The 17,671-nt window shown below is 49.3% G+C and overlaps 1 protein-coding gene across 2 annotated transcripts in view; it reads left to right on the top strand.

Moving 5' to 3' along the window:
• The window catches only part of CCDC6 (coiled-coil domain containing 6), a 403,678-nt gene that overhangs the window by 225,768 nt on the left and 160,239 nt on the right, over positions 1–17,671 (top strand). The window lies entirely within an intron of this gene.

Here is a 17,671-nt window from a genome sequence, read left to right as displayed (position 1 = left end):
TCGAGGTGCGGTGAGGCCTAGACATACTGTTATGGAGTGGGGAGGTATTCCAATGGTGACGATTGAAGTTGGCGGGGATTTTACGGTTTGGGTGGTGGGCATTTGCATGCGAGAGTCTGGTTTTTGAGCTGAGGGATTAAACATCTTCTCCAAGTTGGGATAGTTGATTCGTCAATAAAGAGCTGTTGCGTTCGATGTTATGTAGGGTCAGGGTTATAGGGGAGTGGGGGATCTCTAAAGGGGAGGATGAGGGTGAGAGGGAGTGGATAGTGTTTGTTGTAGACCAGGGGCAATTGTGGGTAAGGTGTGTGAGGTCAATGGTGTTGGAATGAGTAGAGTTAAGGTAATTTGGCGTGGGTGGTGGCATGATGGAGGACAAGAGATTTAAGAACTCGGGGGATGTGGATAGAGATGATATGAGGGCATAGAGTGTGAAGTAGGACTGCGTCGGGGATCAACGGTGGAGAGAAATTTGGTGGTTGTGAAGGAGGGTTAGGTGAGGGTGGGGGCAAGAGATGGTACGATAGGAGAGCCAGGGTGGAGGGGTATGGATTCAGGCTGTGGCATACAGAGAGGAAGGGGTTGGTTATTGTAGAAGAGGTTGAGGGGGACAGATTGTTGAAGAATGATTGTAAGTGTAGGGAGAGGGGGTGTGCAGTGGGGATGTCAGGAAGATGGGGGACCATTGGAGGGAGAGAAAGTCTGCATACCACTGGTTGGTAGTTGGCATGCTGTAGAGATGACGGAAGGGGGCGAGAGGGGTAGGGGGATAGGAAGAGAGCAGGGATGTGTTGAGCGGTTAGGTTTTCAGAGGATTAGGGTTAATTTTGTCTAGGTGGAGAGACAAGGCGTTGAAGTGGTGCTCAAAGATGGTGCAGTGTGATTCGGCGGCTTGTATGAGGATGTTACCCGTTTTGAAGATGTCGATTTCACCTGGAAAGATTGGGGAGGGAGTAGTGTATAATTTAAATCCATAAGGAATTTTGATTGAGTGACTGGGAGCTGACTTAAGAAAGTGCTTTTCCATTTGGTGGGGTGTTTGGAATAGAAGATGTAGTTGGTTTTTATGGGGGAAGAGAGGATGAGGTAGTTTTATCTAGAGACCGATAACCATAACACATCTTACAGGGATAGATAACGTGAAAGTGGACCAAGTGCGCAAACGGGATTCCATCTGACACAATTTTCAGCTGAATCATACAGTAATTGAACAGGTGGCGAGAACTGTCTGGAGAGAACACCAATTTACTGTGTCAAACGCCTGGGCTATGTCTATGGATACCAGGGCAATATCCTGATCATTATCTTCCACTTCATGTATGACCTGCATGAGCCTCCAGATGTTCATCGTGGTATTTCTACCGGGTATAAACCCGCATTGGTCTGTGTTCACCATTCAGCCGTTCTCCGTACCTAGCATTTGAGCCAATGTCCTACACAAGTTTCATGTCTAGATTTATCATTGTGATTGGGCGGTAGGAGGCCGGGTCCGAGGGTTCCACACCTGGCTTTAGAATCATTGCTATAATACCCTCTCTGAATGTGGAAGGAAGGACCTTTCTTACCAGCGCCTCTGCATACACTTCCTGAAGGCGAGATACCACCACCGCCGAGAATGTCTGATAAAGTTCTGCAGTGAATTAGTCACTACCTGGTGCTTTCCCAGATGGGAGCGAGCTATTTACCATCTGTATTTCTTTTCCTGGCAGGGGTTCGTCTAAGGTTTGCTTCCCCTCCTCCCCCAGTTGCAGGATCAAGAGATCTCTAAAATACTCTTCTAATTATTCTGGGGTGGGATCCCTCGGCGATGCGTATGCCTGTTCGATATGGTCCCTAAACACTTCCACTACAGCACTCTGAGTGCATTCTTCACCTCCACTGGGATTCACAAGACTGAACAGCTCTGTGTAGGTCTCTTTTTAGAATCCAGGCTAGGATCCTTCCTGATTTATCCCCCGGACGATGTAGTAGCTGTTGGTATGATGTTAGTATGTGTCTTTCTAATCTGTCAAGTGCTTCCCTAACCTGTCTCAGTAATTCTGTATCTGCAAGAAACACGTAGTGATAAATTCCTTACCTTAGAATTACCACCAGGCGTCCGACTGGATCCGTAAAGTGTTCATCAGCAGTAACCCGGCCCGTCAGTAGGCGGCGTCGTGCGGCTCCGCGTGTGTCGTTTGCGCCTGGATGACATTGTCGGAGCTACTTAGACGCGCCCACGCGTGCTGATGTCAGTTCTTTCTTTTTCCACGCCAGCAAGCGCAGATCCGGAAAGAGCTGTTACCCACAGTCACTTTTTGCCGGAGTTTTTCGAGGCCTCATCTTTTTGAGTCGATCGACTCCTGGTGTCTGTAGGGATACACGGGTTCAAGAACTGTGGAGACTGTCACCGCATGATGCTGGTGACGGACCCACACCACATGTATCTCTACTGCCTGGGGGCGACCACGACCCCAAGTGGTGCACCGACTCCCGGGCCATGGTGCCGAAGACTTTGCGGGAGCGGTCCAAAAGCTGCTTGAAGTCCTGCAGCCTGCTCCATGCCGCTCGAGGCCCCGGTCCTGTGGGAGGTCGAAGGACCGGATGTGAAGCAGTCACCATAATTCTGGATCTAAGTCTTCACATTCTGGGTCAGGTAAGTCTAAGCATACCAAGAAGTCGTTGAAGAAGCATTGTCGCTCTTAGACTTCCCCTCGGCCGTCGCATTGCGCGGCTGAGGGTGCAGGGGTGCTACGCCCGTGGCTCCGGTGGAGCCTGCAACATCACCTGCAGCCTACCCCCCTTTTCCGGGTATGGGGGCGACGCCTGCTCGGGTGCAAGAGTTTCTTGCTGCCAAGGTCCAACTCTTTGGACTGTCTGCCCCTCGGGTGCGCCTGCGGGCCCGAGGGGCAGAGGGGTGGTGATCCTGCTTTACCATCTCTGGCAGCACCGGCCCAGACGCCGCAGGCCCCTCAGGGATCCGTGATCGGATCCCTATCGAAGCCGGTTAACCTCGTGACACCTCCACCAGCGTCTGCCTCCCCTGCACCGCTTTCGACATCGCCCTCTCCTCAGGGCGTAGTCTCCAGTTACCGCCGTGACCCGGACACGGTGCCAGATCGACGTTGCCCGGCGCTGATACCGACGCAGATGTGGCCTTTAGTGCCCTATGTCCATCGTCCGTATTTGAGAAAGGGGAGGACTGGGAGGGGTCTGAGGACTTTCTAGCACAGGACTATGCTTCTGATGCGGACTAAAAGGGGGTGGTAATGGACGGAGCATCTGAACCAATCAAACACTCACACCCAGTCAAAAGATCTGGGTTTAATCCATCACCGTTCTTTAGCCCACTCTGCCACCCCAGTTCAGACATGGCTATATGCAAATCAGTCTGACCCTGTGCCTCATGGGAACAGTCCAGCCCGAACTGCCAAGCCATGCCTTCCCTGGACCGTAAACAAGCTTCAGAGGACCGGTTTCTGGCATTCCAGCCGTCTTCAGCCCGGCTTGCTTGAATCCAGTGGCAAAGTGAGCAAGGGACTCACGTCTGAGCATACCCTGCCACACTTATGGCGGCCAAAAGCAGTACAAAAGGGGGTGGTAATGGACGGAGCATCTGAATCAATCAAACACTCACACCCAGTCAAAAGATCTGGGTTTAATCCATCACCGTTCTTTAGCCCACTCTGCCACACCAGTTCAGACATGGCTATATGCAAATCAGTGTGACCCTGTGCCTCATGGGAGTGTTTGATTCAGATGCTCCGTCCATCACCACCCCCTTTTGTACCTCTGATGCGGACTGGGCAGGAGATTTTGGGGAGGCTAGTGGTCTTGACACCTCAACTGACCCTGGCATGCTGTCTCCTCCTACCGTGGCTACGGAGGAGGGAGCCAGTTACGCAGTGGTGTTTCGTAGGGCAGCCGAGGCTCTCCACACCGAACTCCCTAAGGTGGCAGTCAGGACTAACCTCGTGACAGAAGTGCTCCTACCTCTTCGGAGCCCTTGCTGCCTTTTAATGAAGCAATGACCGACATTATTTTGGGCACCTGGTCCAGGCCCAACACAGGGGCTCCTGTGGATAGGAACGTGGCCCAACGCCATTGCCGGCTCTGGCCAACCCACTTTTCCTTACCAAACATCCTACCCCTGAGCGCTTGGTTGTCCAAGCCCCCGCTTTTCGGAGCGCGTTCCCTACTGCACCTCCGGATAGGGAATCTAAGAAGTTGTATCAATCTGGTGAGAAACTGTTTAAATCTGCCAGCTTAGGGCTGCGGTCGGTGAACACTGCATGCCTCTTGGGCCGTCAAACCCACTCTCTGTGGGACACGGTTGCGCAGGTGCTGCCCAACTGTCCGGAGGAGGCCCACACAATTATATCTCAGGCGATTGCGGCCGGGAGAGACGCAGCAAAGTTCACCATATGTTGTTGGCTGGATACGGCTGACTCACTAGGCAGGTCGATTTCCATGACGGTGGTGCCGAGGTCTCACCTGATTATCCTCCCAGAAGCAGCTCTTCATCGGAGCTGTTCTGGACTCTGCGCAATTTCGGGTTTATCCTCCTGAGCAGCGAGTCTGGGACATTCAGGCTAGGATTCCGATATTTCAGCCTCTGTCCCGGGTTTTGGTCAGGATGGCGTTTCGACTGGTAAGTCTGATGGCCTCCTGCATCCTGCTGGTAAATCATGCCAGATGGCATATGCAGGCTCATCAGTGGGACCTGAAGTTCCAGTGGGCACAGCACCAAGGCAACCTCTCCGATCGCGTCCAGATCCCAGAGGGCACTGCAAGACCGTTGCAGTGGTGGCTCACTAATCGCGATTGGGTCAATGGCAGATCCATCTTCCTTCCCCAACCAGAATACACAGTGGTAACGAACGCGCCCCTTCTGGGATGGGGCTGCAACATGGAGGCAGAGATCAGAGGCCTCTGGTCTCCGGCAGAGTCCCGGCTCCACATCAACCTGCAGGAGCTTCGGGCCATCCGGCTTGCACTGAAGGCATTCTTTCCTCTGTCATGGGGAGGGTAGTGCAGTTGTTCACCGACAACACCACCACTATGTGGTACTGCAACAAACAGGGCAGGGTGGGGTCATGGACCCTTTGGCAAGAGTCTCTGCGCCTCTGGACTTGGTTGGAACATCGGGGTATGTCCCTGGTGGTTCAACACCTGGCAGGTTCCCTGAACGCCAGGGCCGACTAACTCATCCGCCGGTGCATTATGGATCACGAATGGCGTCTGAACTCTGACGAGGCGCAAGGTCCCTTTCTACAGTGAGGAGAGCCTTGGTTAGATATCTTCGCCACCGAAGAGAACCCGTAATGTCATCAGTTCTGTGCATTGGAATTTCCAAGGCAGCACTCGCTCAGCAACGTGTTTTGTCGCGAGTGGAGCTGCGGTATATTGTTCGCCTTACTGCCTATACCTCTAATGCCCAGAGTGCTGAGGATGATCAGGTGCGACAGGGCCCAAGTCATTCTTGTGGCTCCGGACTGGGCTTGAAGAATATGGTATCCCGAGCTACTCAGTATGAGCATCGATCCCCAGATCCGTCTGCCTGGAGGATCTTCTGTCTCTTCAGCAGGGGACAGTTCTCCATCCAAATCTGTCCAGTCTCCACCTCCTTCCGTGGAGATTGAGTGGCGATAGTTGACGTATTTCGACTTGCCTCCTGAAGTCTGTAATGTTATCTTGGCAGCCAGGCGTTCCTCCACTGAGGTGGTATACGCCTGCCGGTGTAATAAGTTTGTGGCATGGTGCACAGCAAAGGCTGTGGATAACCTTTCTGCCCCTCTTTCAGAGGTCCTTCTCTCTCTTCTCTCTTTGGCCCAGCAGGGCTCTTCTCTCGGCACTATCAAATGCTATCTATCTGCCATTTCCGCCTTGCTAAGGCTTCCTGATCAGCCATCCCTTTTCAAGTCCCCGTTGTAAATAGGTGCTTGAAAGGCATCACACACATGTTTCCTCCTGTACCTTTCATGATGCCTCAGTGGGACTTTAACCTTGTTCTTAGGTTTCTGATGTGTGTTCCCTTTGATCCACTTCATAATTGTCCTCTTAGTCTCCTCACTCTAAAGACTGCTTTCCTGGTTGCCATCACGTCTGCCAGAAGGGTGAGTGAGCTCCAGGCTCTTTCTTCTAAACCTACTTTTCTTTCTGTCCATCCGGACAAAGTTGTTCTAAGGACTCCATCTTTTCTGCCAAAGGTTGTCACTGCCTTTCAAATAGGGCAGACCATCACTTTGCCCACCTTCTGTCCGCCTCCGCATCCCTCAAAAGAGGGAGAGGCTCCACCGTTTGGACCCAAAACGTGCGCTCTCCTATCTGGACTGCACACAGCAGTTCCAGGAGGATGACCAACTCTTTGTTGGCTACGTGGGCGCCAAGAAAGGAAGGGCTAAGCACAAGCGGACCATCTCTCGGTGGGTCGTTCTGTGCATAAAGGCTTGTACCTCCTTGGCTACAAAGGAGCCTCCGGTGGGACTGCGCGCCCATTTTAACAGGGCAACGGCAGCCACTACTGCCTTGGGACACGGCGTTACCTTGCATAACATTTGTCAGGCAGCTACATGGGCCTCGTTGCACACGTTTACCAAGCACCACTGTCTGAACAGCCAAGTCCGGAGAGACTGCTTTTTTGGCTGTTCTGTTCTCCAGGACTTTCTGATGTGATCTTGGTTCGCAGACCCACCAGCGGGGTTGGTATTGCTGGGGTATCTGTTCTAAGGTAAGGAATCTATCACTACGTGTTTCTTTCAAATGCACAAGTTACTTACCTTCGGTAACAATATATCTGTAAGAAACATTAGTAGTGATAGATTCCTTACCGCCCCACCCATCCTCCCCGTTCTGCGAACTGATTTCTAGGGTTAAGGACATCTCTTGCAGGGCCCTAGCATCATGGCACCAGTGGTCAGTTTCTTGCATGGCTCTGCGTTTGTGGCGCGGAAAGTCATGTACAGAACTGACGTCAGCGCATGGGCCCGTCTAAGTAGCTCTGACGTCATCCCAACGCCAACAACTCGCGCAGAGCCGCACAACGCCATCTACCAACACGCAGGGGTACTGCTGACGAAAAAAAAATCCGGATCCAGTCTAATGCCTGGGGGTAATTCTAAGGTAAGGAATCTATCACTAACGTTTCTTACAGATATATCTTTACCAAAGTTAAGTAACTTGTGCTTCGGTTCCCTGTCCCTCGTCGTCCCCCCTCTCTCCCTGATGGGCTGCTAGGTCTCGCTCCTTTTCTCTAAATGTCTCCAACAGAATGCGTTGCACTCCGCATGGGAGATTCCAGTTTAATTCAAGGTAGTCCCCCTGTGCTTTAGCAATATCGTCTTTCCCCACCGGATCCTGCATCATTTCTATGGGGAGCCTCCATGAGTAGAGGCTTCTGGTCCCCTTCCCCCACTTAAATTCGCGTACTACCGGTGCGTGATCAGACAAATATCTTGCTTAAACAAGATAAGTGTAAGAACTCTAAGAAAAGGCAACTAAAACACAAAAATAGGGATACACGGAACCAATTAGGTTCGTATAAACCCTCACTCACCAAACTGGTTGGTGACCTGCTTCGTCATAGGGCCCCACCGGGAGAGGCTGAGTGCCTCCCCAGTGTGCTACGATGCCAGATTTACTGCGGAGCCGGTATTGTGAAATGATGAGTGATAAGTGATGGTGGTGATTAAGTGGTTTAAAAATGTCTTAAGTTGTATCACAAAAATAAATTTTTAATGTTTTGATCATTAGACATATTAAAATCAATGTGTTGGGAAACAAGCCAAATGGATTGTTTGGCTATTCCCAGAAAGATTTACAAGTGAGTCAACATGTTTCTGCCGTAAGAGGTGTAAATTTACCAGGCATTCATCAATACCAAGATAGTGGACTAAACCCTGGCGGTATGGGTGCGCGAAGGCCCACCTTACCTAGGGACGTGAAAGTGAAAATATGTACAAAGTGCAAGTGAAGGAAAAATACTTCTCTGGTACTCTCGATTTTAATAGACCATTCAAAAATTGTGCACTTGGGTAGTGCGAGGGAATCACACCATGGATCTCGAGAGGGGGGTGGTGGCAAATTCGGCACACCACCCTCGACGCCAGGCACCCTCTGGAAACCTGCAACTAGCCCTCAGTAACCGGATCAAATATCTTGTCATGTGAGTGACCCCTTGCACCCTCAGAGCTGTCTGGTGTAGCACGGCAGATAACTACGTTCCCAATCTGCGAAATCACTTCTGACTAGGTCTCTGTCCTTCTTGGCATACTGACTGGGCAAGCAGCGGTCCATTCTCCCATCCGTCATGCAATTTAAGTCCCCCAATCAAAAGGTGTCTATTGCCACTGTAGGGGACATTAAGTCTCTCCGTATGGTGTAAAAGTTAGTGTCATCCATGTTCGGCCATAAGAGTTCAGTATTACGAACTCCTGGCCCATCAAGTGTGCCCTGGATAAGTATGTATCTGCCCTCTACGTTAGTTTCCAAACATTTCAGCGCAAATGGGACCACTGGGCCACCCAGATCGATACCCCTCTAGCGAAGGATGAGTAAGTGGCGTGGTATGCCTGACCTCTCCATTTCTTCACTAGTTTTGCTGCTTTGGCGTCTGTTAAATGTGTCTCCTCGAGATATGCTACACTGGTATTGTCTTTTGAGGAGTGACAAGGGCTCTGTGTGCCCTTTTGATGATAAACATCTGAGTCCTTTTGGTTTCAGGGCCTTTCGGATCCATTCTCTGACTAGCTGCTCAGTGGACCTTCCCTCCGCCCTTTCCGGGACACCCACCACCCTGATATTTTCTACGGTGAGAGCGGCCTTCTGCGTCTTCCACCCTTCTTTTCAGCTCCACCTTGGTGGTGGACATTGTGGCTACCTGTCTTTTCAGTGTGATGACCTCACCTTGAAGTGCCCCAATGTTCGATTCTGCAGTCAGAACATTGTCTGAGATTTTACGTAGATTGGCCCTCAGGAGGTTCACGTCAATAGAGACTGTTTCTATCTGACATTCTAGTGCTCAAAGGCATTCCTGTTTGGCTGCCAAGCGCTCCGCCCTGGAGGGTTCCGAAGTCGGGAGTCCCTCTATTTCCCCCCCCCCTCATCTGCCTGGCCTGTCTGCCTGGCCTGTCTGCCTGGCCTGTCTGCCTGGCCTGTCTGCCTGGCCTGTCTGCCTGGCCTGTCTGCCTGGCCTGTCTGCCTGGCCTGTCTGCCTGGCCTGTCTGCCTGGCCTGTCTGCCTGGCCTGTCTGCCTGGCCTGTCTGCCTGGCCTGTCTGCCTGGCCTGTCTGCCTGGCCTGTCTGCCTGGCCTGTCTGCCTGGCCTGTCTGCCTGGCCTGTCTGCCTGGCCTGTCTGCCTGGCCTGGCCTGTCTGGCCTGGTCTGCCTGGCCTGGCCTGGTCTGCCTGGCCTGGTCTGCCTGGCCTGGCCTGTCTGGCCTGGCCTGGTCTGCCTGGCCTGGTCTGCCTGGCCTGGCCTGGCCTGGCCTGTCTGCCTGGCCTGGCCTGTCTGCCTGGCCTGGCCTGTCTGCCTGGCCTGGCCTGTCTGCCTGGCCTGGCCTGTCTGCCTGGCCTGGCCTGTCTGCCTGGCCTGGCCTGTCTGCCTGGCCTGGCCTGTCTGCCTTGCCTGGCCTGTCTGCCTGGCCTGGCCTGTCTGCCTGGCCTGGCCTGTCTGCCTGGCCTGGCCTGTCTGCCTGGCCTGTCTGCCTGGCCTGTCTGCCTGGCCTGGCCTGTCTGCCTGGCCTGTCTGCCTGGCCTGGCCTGTCTGCCTGGCCTGTCTGTCTCAGGGAGGGCTTCCTAGGGGTGGTGTATTGGGTGATAGTATTGGTCACCTGGGACCGAACTGCTCTGTCTATACCCATGTTGGAACCACTTCTGGTGAGCAGGGCAACCTCTCCGGTATTTCAAATCTGGGTGCTGGCTCTTTTTGGTGATACCACCGCTTAATCAGCCCAGCTTTTTGTGCCAGTCCTCTGGTGTGTTTCTCTAGTAGATGCAGGAGTTTGCAGTTAATGACATTCTGATGTGCTTACTGCGCGCTGTAGTCCATCTTGCCCAGGCTCATTGTCAGGCAGGGGTCCTCGCTGTGAGCTTCTTTGAATTCTTCCTTTATCCTTAATTTTTGTTCAGGCCTCTTCCCCCATTATTTTCTCAATTGTTTTGTTTCCCACTCTGGGTTTCCACCAATCCTTTGTCTTGCATAAGCGGGGTTCTTCTTTTTTTGTCCGCTATCCCCCTTTTTTTTGCTGTCTCTCCTTTTTCTTATGTTGTCTTTTTTTTTTTTCTTGTTGTTTTTTTTTGTCTTACACAGTGTCCTCTTGGTTCTGCTGTTTCCCTGTTTGGGGAGGGGAAAGCTTTCCAGCTATTCCCTCAGCCTTGTCCTCACTTCTGCCCAAGGATTCTCCTCTGATGGACTCTATTTGCATGCGGGGACTCTCCCACCCCTGCTGAGGACCGCGGCCAGCCTCAGACGCCGACTGCGTCCTCCGCGAGTCGGTCCCTGTTGTCGGCCCGTCTCTGCTCAGTCGGGTCGATTACACTTACCGCACGGTCTTTTACGATCGACTCCGCATCTCCTCAGTGTTTGTCAGGTGGGTGTCCAAGTTGCAGGTTACTTCGCGTGACGGCTGCTTGTGTTCCTGTGCCCACTGGGCCGCAGGCTGTTGTGCCTGTGCCGCCTTCGGAGCAAGCTGTAGGCCCAGATTCTTTTGCGGATCCACCGTTCTTAACACTAGGATCTTCTGGGTCCCTAGTTTCGCTTTCAGGCTGCTCTTACGTTGTTTCTTCCAGGATCACTTATTTTTAGCGGTTTACAACAGGATTTCGGGGTCCTTGGAGACCCGGTTAGGAAAAAGCTCGGGAGCTCATGTCTTCAAGGCTGTGTTGCCAGGCCATGCTGCCTGCATTCAAAGCTATTTGATGGTGACAACTGTTTCATAAAGAAAGGGGCCAGTGCTTTACAAGAGTAAAGAAGAGTGATTGAAGATCATTGGGCGCCTTACTATATTATTTTCAGGTTTTAGAGATATGCCTCCAATAATAAGCCCTTTTGATTCTTGAAGATGACTCTCAGTCCTCCTTTTACCTGTAATTAAGTCATTAAGATCCAGGTTCCTTACCACTTAGTTTAACAAGGCCTAGAGGAAATTGCATAAGTAACATAGTTAACTATAGGAGGGGTAATAGAAGAGAAACCATTGCACAGTCTTAACAGTGCCCTTTTTTCTATAGCACTTACCACATGGACCTTAGTTGTGGTCGATGAAGATTATGTGCAGCTGTGTTCAAATAACCACTGATGTGTGGTTGCTTAAAGCAAAAATTCTAGATTATTGCTTTGCCTGAGAGCCATCCAAGACATTATCGCATAATGAATAAAGAGAAGCCGGGCAAAATCTTTCTCTTGTTGGAAGTGCAAGCATAATAAGTAATTGGGCAGGTTCTGTAAGAAGTCATAAGTACTAATTTCTTCATTTGTGATACCTTGGAAGCATCTATTTCTAGATGCGTCCTCTAAACATCTGTGTAAACATGACTACTTTGCATGATGTTTTGTCTCCTTAACCCTTTCGATGCTGATGACGAGCTCAGCTCGTCATCACCCACGGGTGTCGTGTGCTGATGACGAGCTGAGCTCGTCATGGTGCCAGCAAAATGGCAATTTGCAGCACAGCGCAAAAATCCCCACAGCAGCCATGTGGTTAAAAGACAAGTTAACAATCATTCATGAACACTAGACCTAGTTCTACGCTGGTATCACAATAAATGTTGATGGGAAGTGAAAATCATTATTTCAAGGGATACCAGTAAATGTATCACTTGCAAGCTGTTCTTGTTTCCCCTGAGCAACGAGATCAGCATAAGATATTTTTTTCTAAAATGCTAAGAGACAACTAATGGAGTAGAGTTGTTTATTTTCAGCTTAAAGAATTTCACTCCTATTCCAAACACAAGAAAACAATTTTCTAGACTGAAATAGATTCCAAAAATGCTAAAATGTGTAAAGTACCCTAAAGAGGAGAGTACATTTGCATTTCAAAAGCATTTTCTTCTTGGAGAGGTCTTAGTTGACATAAACTTGGTGTTAATGAAGGGCACCTTACTTAAAATTGATACCTAATGCAAGACCACCATCTAGACTACCGAAGGAGAAATTTTACAGTTCAGCCAGGAGCTATAGGCAGCTAGTGCTTGTTACTCAAAAAGAAAATGCATTTTAACATGGTGAGTGACACAAAAACATCACTTAATTGACCTAGTTGATCTCTACTAAAGGGACATCCATGATATTGTGGGTTTCGATGTAATTGAATTTCAAGTTTGGGTGAAACATAAGAAAATTAAACCTTCAGAGCTCTCTATGAGAGTTGAACTATTTAGTGTTGACATTAAAAGCTTTCCAGCACCCTTGAAATAAAGATGGTATTTTTCACAACATAATTTAGGTACATGGTGGGCCTATCTTATCTGTCCAATCTGTAGTGCAGAAAGGTGATTTGTTGGCAACTTTGACAGTACATGTTTAACTGGTTAAAACACAGTTCTACATCCCAGGATGAGGAACCAATTCGTTTGTCATGAAGGGTTTAGAATTGCTGGGATTGTGGGTGGGCAACCTATTTTATAATTTGGAGGAATACTTGCTTTAGTCTTTTGTATCAAAATCCAAAGCACTCCTGTGTATATTTGCTAAAGGTGTACATTTTCAGTTCCTATTTAGCCTGTCTAATGTTGGGGGTAATAGCTCTAACTGCATCGGTTAGTGGTTTGAGGAGAGCGAACCTGCATTCCTGTCCTTGTAAAGAAGAATTAATGTTTGAATTAATAAAAGGTACAGTGAAAGCACCACAAGTTTGTATTTGTTGCGTTTGATTTCTCCCCAAGGGTATCAATGTAGATTATCTGACATTGTTATATTCTTGGAAGTCAAAATAGACTTTTCCTATTAAGGTCACCTCTGCTTGCTTTTAAAAGAAAGTTCTGAAGGCTACTTCTAACTGCAGCTTCCTCACACAATTCCCTGCTGCCAGACCGGATCTAAGTTTTTTCACCGCTACTGCAGTGCGCTGCTATTTGCCACCATGGGACTCCACTCTGGCTTCATACTGCCCCGAAAATGAGTGTGGATTTGCAAGTGTGCACCACTTCTGCAAGCCTAATGTCAGTTTCCTTTATTCCCTGCTTTCCACAGTGGATCTGTCTCCACTTACATTAGTCTGCCTTTTGAGACTTTTCAAATGAGAGCCAGTGTGCTAGGAACTATGTACCCTCCAAAAGCGGTAGGATTCAAGCCATGCTGTGATTCAGAAAACCGATGTTAGTCACATACACAAACAAGGTGCTTCTGGTATCTGGGCTTGGGAAGCTTCTCGAAGTTGTATGACAAATGCACCCTGAAGCGATCTGAGACCAGGATGCAAAGCTGTACATTACTGAACATCAGAAATTATCAGAACCCTCTCCTGGGCCCCGGGGGGCAATTTTGCAAGAGGTCCAACTCTCCGATACAGTCCTCCCTAAATTCACAATCGAAAATACAAAAAAGCGATGTGAGACAAGACTCCATCCCATCATTGAATGTTCCAGTTGAAGGTGTGAGGGTGTCACAATGTTAGTCTCTCCTTTTGGGGGTTCCGAACACGGTCCCATTCTTTATCTGATCTAGCTGATATGTCTTAGTTACTTGGCCCATCATCAAGGCCACAGTAGATTTTGGCCTTCAAAAAGACCAGGCTGCAGATTTTCCAGTGCATACGCCTGTGCTGGCTGCCACTTGTCGGCCTGGGCAAATGACTAGATACTGATCTTTCTGGCCCTGAACAGACTTCAGCCCGATCTTGACCAATTCCACGTTACGAAATTACTAAAGCACAACCAGTTGTTGTGCAACCTGATTCTGCAGCAATTCCTCTACCAGGGCAGCCATGGCCAGAGAAGCTCCATTATCTTTTTGGCTTGGATTACAAAGAAAATACACCGCCATTGGGTGGTGATTGTGGGGTAGAGGATTAGGATACTCTCCTCATTATGCCTTTTTCTATATGATCCTGCTGGTTGCCAGTGGGATTGATACCTTCACTAATACTGGGTTGGACTTGCCACTCTGGCTACCTACTGAAGTGTCATTTATGGCTGTGGTCTGACGGGCAGCTGAGGTCCTGGATTTAATTGAACCCTGTCGAGGCCAATGCTTTTGTTACGGAAATTCTACACCCACGGCCTTCTAAGTGTGAGCCCTTGCTTCCCTTTAACAAAATCCTCATAGACACTTTAGTGGGCATTTGATCAAAATCCTGATCTTGACTGTCAGTGAATAGGCAGCTTGGTGTCGCAGGCTGGCACCAGGCAACCATTCTTTTGACACTAAACCTCCTACTCCAGAGAGCCTAGTTGTACACCAGTAATGTTAGCCCTAATCTTTCCCTAATACTCCTCCACAGTAGGAAGTATAAGAGAATCCAAGCTTTTGGGAAGCAAATGTTCATTTCGACCTGTGTGGCTCTGAGATTGGTCAATACAGTCTGTTTCCTGGGCTGTTATACTATGCTATTATATTAATAATAATAATATTATTATATTATGCTATTTAGTTCTAGCTGCAAGATCTTGCCAGCATTCGCAGAATACTTTGTGCTCTATCTGGCTCAGACCTTCAGTGATGGGCAGGATGCAGTCAAGTAAATTGATTCTTACTGACCTAGACACTAAGGACTATTCAGGTAAGGCTGTTAGCACCAGTGTTGTGCTCTGCTCTGGAAACCTGAAGGCTTATATTATGGATATGCTCTCCACCGCATGCTTTTTTGGGGAAGAGGAGGATTCTGCCCTTGAGCCTTTTTCTTTATTTCTTTCTTTTAGAACAGTAGCTATTGCATGTTCTTTTGAACCTTTTTCTTCTGCCAAACAGTTCAAGCATCAGTTTATAACATTTAGGGGGGTTTTCCAGTGAGTGGTGTACAGACCTCACCAGTCGCCCCAACTACTATAGCGGTTTCAGTCCTTTCAAGGCTGGGTATGGGGTTCTGGCAGACATTACACAGGCCTTCAGGGGCATCAGTCTCCCTCACCTATGGCATCTGCCTCTAAACCTCTTAAGTTTGCCTTTCAATGGGCTCACCTATCCTGTGGGGTTCAGAATTGCATTTTCCCTCCCAGAATGGTGATCAATCATGTTTGACAGATGGGTATTAGGGTATTACAGACTGTACATCATGGTCATATCCTACCCTTTCTGTCCCCCTTCCCAAAATCTGATCGACGTTCAGATAAGAGCCTTTCCATTCTACTGCAGGAGGTGCAAATGTTGTACCAAGGGCACTATTGAGAAGGTTCTGGAATCAGATGGTGAGTTATCTTATCTTCTTGTGCCGAAACAGGATAGCAGCCTCTGGCCTATATCTGTCCTTTGACCGCCTTTTTGCAGAAGGGCAAATTCAGAATGCTCATGTTGGTCCAGATCTTGGCCTCACTTGACATATGAGACTGAGTCGGGTCCTTGGAGCTGCAGAAGGCCTATTTTCAAAAACCCATCTAGTGGTCCTACAGGCCTTACCTGTGGTTCAAGGTCAGCCAAAGTATTTCCAGTTCACGGTGCTCCCCTTTGGCCTCACCAGTGCTTCTAGAGTGTACACGAAAGTGATGATGGTAGTTGTATCACCTTCAGAAGTTGGGGATACCAGTCTTTCTCTACCTCAAGAGACTGCTGGAATGCCTGGCTTTGTTGTATGGTTTTACAATCAACAAGTCTAAGTCACATCTGACTTCTTCACAGAGATTACCATTCATTGAGGCTGTCCTAGACACAATGTAATTGAAGGCTCTTTCTTCATTGAAGCGAGTTTGGAAAATTCTTGCAATGATCCCAGGTTTCAGCCTCAGTCCTGTTTCAGCCTAGGCCCTGAGACATTCATAGTTGAAGAATGTATAATCTATGGGTTACTCACAAACAGTTAAAGTAGCAGTATGATTGTGTTGTAATGGTGTAGGCCATTCTACTCATTTCAAGAATATATGTAAAGTAGTTATACAAACATGCTTTATCAGTGGCTAAAAGCATAGATGTAAAGCTGTTGACTTAAAATTCTGTGTCGGAATAGGTATTTAACAGGTACACCTTGTTAATGTAAATAATTGATGTGTGGTCATAAGTACTGTATGGCTGAGGCGCAAGTTAGTTAATTAAAATGTAAGTGATGAAGTGCTTTTTTAAGAGTTAGTTGTTGACTTGTCCACCCCTAACTAGAACATTACTTTAAACTTTTTTTAAGCTAAGATTTTATTACCATGCTTATCTGTAACATCACTTTACCCATTGAATTTCTAGGTTTTTTAACGTTAGATGATCATTTTACCATACCAGACTAAAAATTCCATTTAACCTTTGTTTTACAGCATTTCTAGTTTTTCTTTTTTGAATTTGTTCAGTCAGCACCTACACTGCTCACATTATTAGGTTATATGCAACAGGGGGTTGACACAGCCTTACCACCTACTGGTGGCCAACTCATTGCCGCCTGCCGTCCGTGATCAGCTTGCTGCGTCTCCTACATTTGATCTGTTTACCATATGCGTGCCCTTGCCTCCGACCTCCTGCCTTCCACGGTGAGCTTGCTGCTCCCTCCTGCCTGCCCTCTGTTCTTGGTCCCCATGCTCCTGCCTCTCCAGCGTGGGCTGCCTTCTTCCCCTGGTCCACTTAACTCTGTTCTCCATGTGCGCGACCCTCACCTGCCCTTTTGGTCCTTTCAGCTGCCCACCTCTGTGCTGGCCTGCCCTCCTGGGCAGTTTGCTTCCTCTGTCCGTCTTTTCCAATTGTATGCCCCGGCCTTCCCCTCCATGGGCCATTATGCTGAACCTGCCCATCTTGGCCTGCTCTCCCTGGTTAGATTGCTGCCATTGACATCTACTGCCTTCCCTCTGTTCGCCATCTGCGCGGCTGTGCCCCAGCCCTCTGTGGACAGCTTGCTGCCCATGTCGGCCTGCCCTCCTTGGTCAGCTTGCTGCCCCTGCTTCAGCTCATCGCCCCTGTTCTCTGTGCGCATGCCCATGCCCTCCATATTCCATTGTGCTGCCCTTCACCTTTCATGCTTTTCCTCTATGGTTTGCTTGTTGCCCCTGTCACCCTCTACTCTTCCCTCCATTGTCCGTGCCTGTGCCCTCCCCCCTCCAACATGTGCTGTGATCTATTGTGATTCCTCTGCTTTCCCTCTATCGCTTAGCTTACTCCCCTACCCCCTCTTGCCTTGCATGGGCTAATGTGCTGCTGGTGCTCCTCCAGCTTACGTTCCATGGTTTGCTTGCTGTTGGTGGTCTGTGTACATTCCCCCTCCTTCTGCCCTCCATGGTCCAATGTGCTGCCACTGTCCCTCCTGTGCATGGTCATCTTACTGTCCTGCCCTCTTCCCCTGCCCTATGTTTAAATCCACCACCTATCCTCTCCCGTTGACGCTCCATAGCAGTGTGTGGATGCCTCTGCCACTCCCCACCATCGTGTCTTGTGCAGCCTTTGCCCCTCCCAAATGCCCTGCAGGTTCAGCTTGCTGCCCCTGTCCCATCTTGCAATGCGCCCTTATCTCCTCCCTCCTTCCCTACATGGTCCATTGTCATGCTCCTGCCCCTTCATGCCCTCCTTTATTCGGTGTGCTGCCTACCTCACTTGCTCTGTGTGGTCAGCTTGCTACCCCTGCCCACTCACAGCCCT

This window comes from Lissotriton vulgaris, chromosome 5 (assembly GCF_964263255.1).
Source record: "Lissotriton vulgaris chromosome 5, aLisVul1.2, whole genome shotgun sequence".
NCBI classification, from domain to species: Eukaryota; Metazoa; Chordata; class Amphibia; order Caudata; family Salamandridae; genus Lissotriton; species Lissotriton vulgaris.
The sequence above is the reverse complement of the archived record's forward strand: the minus strand, read 5'-3'. Positions and strand labels throughout refer to the sequence as shown.